This window comes from Octopus bimaculoides, chromosome 12, assembly GCF_001194135.2.
Source record: "Octopus bimaculoides isolate UCB-OBI-ISO-001 chromosome 12, ASM119413v2, whole genome shotgun sequence".
Taxonomy (NCBI): Eukaryota; Metazoa; Mollusca; class Cephalopoda; order Octopoda; family Octopodidae; genus Octopus; species Octopus bimaculoides.
Window position 1 is genome coordinate 3,929,835 of NC_068992.1, and position 4,962 is coordinate 3,934,796.

The following is a 4,962-nucleotide window of genomic DNA, read 5'->3' on the forward strand; positions in this document are numbered from 1 at the left end:
TATATATATATATATATATATATATATGCGAGTAAAAATAAATACAAAAAAAGGGTTTTTTTTGTATGATTGTGTATAATATATATATATATATACGTTTATTTATATACATATGTGTGTGTATATGTATATGTATTTACCGACCCCAACCTAGCTCTCTGTTTAGTGGCTTCAAGTATTCTTATTCCCATCTATCTATCTATCTATCTATCTATCTATCTATCTATCTATCTATCAATCTGTGTGTGTGTGTGTGCATGAGTGTGTGTGCGTACGTGTGTGTATACAGATATGTATATCTAGACACACACACACGCACATGCACTCACACACGCACACAGATATCGGAAAAGACGTGTTTGTATTTAACAGTCTTTGCATATTGCATGTTCGACTGCTATTCCTCATGTGTGATTTTATAATTCATTGGATTTACCTTAAAGTCAGAAGAAAAAACGAACGTATTCCAGGAATTCGATGAATTGTTCATCGAATTCCCTCGACCTTTTCAGCAAGTGGAATAGGATTATTGTTTTCACCAGCTGTCTTTAGTAATTTTCGTCACAGACATGAATGAAGATAATCTGCAAGTTCTCTTTGGATTTAATGCTTTCTGAAAATGGAAAGGTTTTGCACTTAAGAACTTCCTTGTTTCCAAGTGTTAGAAACGAGTCACGATGATGTATCCAATTATAGATTTAGGATTCATTGTAAACGTTCCGACCTTTTTGTCGGAAGCATAACAATAATAATAATAATGATGATGATGATGATGATGATGATGATAATAATAATGATGATGATGATGATGATGATGATGACGATGATGATGATGATAATAATAATAATAATGATGATGATGATGATGATGATGATGATGATGATGATGATGACGACGATGATAATAATAATGATGATAATAATAATAATAATAATAATAATAATAATAATAATAATAATAATAATAATAATAATAATAATAGCAACAATAATAATAATAACAATAACAGCAAAAATTATAATAATTCTCTCTGTTAAAAACACAAGGCCTGAAATTTTGGGGGGAGTGTACTAGTCGATTACACTGACCCCAGTATTTCACTGGTCATTAGTTTATCGACCCCGAAAGGATGAAAGGCATAGTCATTTTCCTATCCACTAGCCCCACCCAATCCACACGTGCATCCAAAATGGATGTCCCTAGAAAGGTCTCAGGGCGTCTGAAGAACTCCAGCTGCCCCTCTCAGTCGGGGAGTACACTACAACCAGTCTAAAAGCACTGCCTTCCTTATCGTTCAGGCCCAGGACCACCTCCTTTTTTCTAACTAATCACTAAACCACACACACACACACTGCCCCTACTCCAATCTCTGCTCTCTTCCCCCTCTGCATCATCATCCTATTCATTATGAGTGTCATCGACGAAATGATTACCATCGTGTTAATTATCATCATCATCATCACCATCATCGTCGTCGTCGTCGTCGTGGTCGTAATGATGATCAGGTTTATCGTCATCGTTTTCGCTGTCATCATCGTTTTCCTCCTCCTCCTCGTCGTCGTCGTCGTCATCATCATCCCATTACCCGAAACAACAACACAAAACCCTATCACAACGAGCTAACGACTCTAAACTTCACCATCACAAACGTCACCATTATCATTTTCATCATACCCCCCCCCCCCCGCCTCTATAACCACAACGACAATTAATGCCATTACCACCTCCGATTTCCACCAGACTACAACCATTTTCGTTACAATAATCTCCAATATCAATGTTATTACCAAACAACTATCCAATATTCAAAGCAGAACGAATTTTGACAGGCGTCCAGAAGACTTGGCCATAAATTGTCTGGTCTCAATAAAGAAAAATTAACACTTAATTGTCTAGACTTCTTAATGTACTTCGATTGTATTAGACCAAACTCGTGAATATTCTTATTGATACAATACAATAGACTTGAGTGGAATTTAAACGCATTCTTAGTCGAATATGATACAGAGTAGCAACAGAAATTCAGATATTAATAAACCCATCAACCTTATATTGTCATTTGGCCAAAGTTAGAATTTGGTAGAGAGAAACTGTGTAGAAGCCCAAGCTTGCTTCCCTACCACATGGTTCCGGGTTCAGTCCCACTGCGTGGCACTTTGAGCAAGTGTCTTCACCTATAGCCGAGCAAAGATTTGCGAGAGGATTTGGTAGACGGAAACCGAAATAAGCCCGTCGTGTGTGTGTGTGAATAATTATATTCTTTTTATTTGTTCCAGTTATTTGACTGCGGCCATGATGGATCATTGCCTTTAGTCGAAGAAATCGACCTCAGGACTTATTCTTTGTAAGTCTAGTACTTGTTCTATCGGTGTCTTAAGAGGAGGGAAATAATATCCAGGCAGATCTCTACGATCTTGTATAAATGTCTCCTGCAGTTAATTCATCTGAAGATTAACAAGTTATTTAACGTGGCTGATAGTCGTGGCTTCATACTTGGAGATAATATTCATCGTATTTTCGATAAGTAGTCTCCCACTCCAAATACGCGACTTGTCGCTTCGAGTTGTGGTGTATATGTGTATGCATGACATACATACATACACATCTATGTATGTATGTATGTATGTATGTATGTATGTATGTATGTATGTATGTATGTATGTATGTATGTCTTCGCGTTTATGCTTGTTGTTCACCACCGCTTGGCAATTTTCTTTTACATCTCTACAAAATAGCGGTTCGGCAAAAGACCGATCGAATAAGTACCTGACTTTAAAAAAATAAATCTTGGAGGTGAGATTCGTTCTACAAAATCCTTGAAGGTGGAATCCGAGCGTAGCCGCAGTCGATTGAGTGAAACAAGTAGAAAATAAATAAGAGATAAAATGTCGGTAAAATTCTTACATTATTAATTATAAAGGAATTAATTTTAATTACAAAGACGGAAAAAATTCAGAGTATCATTAAGTTGAAAATTTTGTATCTTCTTAATTTAATGTTTACAAAATTTCTATTATGATAAATATTTAATTGAAATTAAATATACTGCCTAATCTATATATCTAATAGAAATTTATGTCAGTATTAATGTGTTAGTCAATATATTTTGCAATAAGTCGATCGAAAACGAAATATATATATATATATATTCCTTTTATTTTCAGATATTTTACGAAAAAAAATCCCTTTAAAGTTGAATGAGAGATGTGGTAGCAATTATACATTTAATTTACTCAGGAAACTAAAGAAAAAATAATGATAATTAATTTCGTTGGTGTCTTAAATAGTGTCTTTATACTAAACTAAATTCTAGTCAAAAATGTTTAGAGATGAAAAATTTTTTAAGAAACATAGAAATATTGAAATTAACAATAAATCAAAATTTCCGTTGCTTTAATTATTCTGATTAAAAGAAGATAAATTTAATAATACAGTTTGAAATTATACATGTTTTATTGTTCACTAAGTAAGAAGTTCTACCTGTCAGAATTGGTTGATCAACTTTACGATTTGTAACCTTAGGCTCTGAGGCTGGCAGTATAATCTATCGAAACAAAAGCAAATAAAAAATCGATGGGCATAACACATAATACATTCAAATGAGATATTGCATTACAAGAAATATGTAATTGAAAATATATATAAATTTGTATACATACATTAATACGTATACTAAAAGCAACTTAAGATTATGTTTCATAGAATAATAATGTAATTTCCGTTCACTAAGTCTAAATTATTTGAGTGAAATATAAATAAAATTAAAATAAAATATTGTCTTATTCCTAATCGTTTCGAATCAATAAAATGTATAATCGTAAAACACTGGCTGTTATTAAAACAACGTTAATATGTAAAACAGTTGATAATAGATATAATGGAGATTGTTTTAGTTGAGAATATTAAAACTAAACTGAAGCGAAAGAATACGGATCAACCTCAAGTGGTGTAATGTAGAAAAATATACATGTAATTAAAGATTGTAATATACAGAAGAGATTACATGTTACGGATGTGTTAAATTGAGGTAGGAAAATTTTACATTAGTTTTAAAAGCGTGGTAAGTAATTGTGGACTGTGACAATACAACAGATTTTGGAAGAATAAAACAGATTTTTTAACTTAATACCAAACTTGAGTTAAGCATATATATTTAGGCGCAGGTGTGGCTATGTAGTAAGAATTTTAGTTCCGGTTATAGACGACGGTCATTGTTTGTGCTTCGTGCTGAAATTACCGTTGGATTTACCGTTGGGTTATAGTGTTACTACTGCTGGTATTGTTGAACTTGTCACTATTATTTGTTGAACTGTTCTGTTTCTCGGTTACGGGAAATAGAAATTGTTACATATTTTCTGTGGCTGTTGTGGCATTGTTTATATTTTTCTTTTAAAAAATTGAACCGTTTTAGTCTTTGCAGATATTTTCGTGTGCCTCGCCCCCAGCGGGGGCGAGAATTGAACTGTTTTTGAACTATTTTAAACTGTGTCGTACTGTTTTGAATTGTTTCTGAACTGTTGACCTCTTCTTCAGGAGAATTTAAATTATTCTATTCTTGTTTTCTCTGTTCTTTGGTTATTAATTTCAGCCGAGTATGTCGGTCGAAATTATCAGAGAAAAATGTACTCGAGGTGCTGGACGAATGCCCTGGGGAGATGTCGCCGGGTCTCGATTAATTCTATAAAAGTATGCCTGACTTGCTTGGGCATCTACTGGTCAGCGTTTACTCCAACTGGTAGTAGAATGGGAGAATTCCCAAGTCTGCGAGCCGGTGGTGGTGACGTTGATCAGAAAGGACCCGAGCAAGGGGGATGAGATAGGGAACTTTAGGCCCATAACTCTGCTAAACACAGAGTTAAAGATTTTGGCCAAGGTGCTAGCAAAAAGTTTGGCGTGGGTCGTGGTCGGACTTGTCGGGGAAGCGCAAACTTGCGCTATCCTGAGCAGGTCAATCCGTGATA

General features: G+C 34.4%; 1 long non-coding RNA gene across 8 annotated transcripts in view; it reads right to left on the minus strand.

The window, feature by feature from the left end:
- The window catches only part of LOC128249185 (uncharacterized), a 201,660-nt gene that overhangs the window by 33,056 nt on the left and 163,642 nt on the right, over positions 1-4,962 (minus strand). For 5 of the 8 annotated variants that reach the window (XR_008265285.1, XR_008265282.1, XR_008265284.1 and 2 more), the window contains 2 exons: positions 3,482-3,545; positions 437-613 (listed from right to left, as the gene is read on the minus strand). This is a non-coding gene — a long non-coding RNA (uncharacterized LOC128249185). Of the gene's footprint in view, positions 1-436; positions 614-2,767; positions 2,817-3,481; positions 3,546-4,962 lie in introns of all 8 variants that reach the window. The other 3 variants (XR_008265288.1, XR_008265283.1, XR_008265289.1) reach the window with 2 other exon arrangements.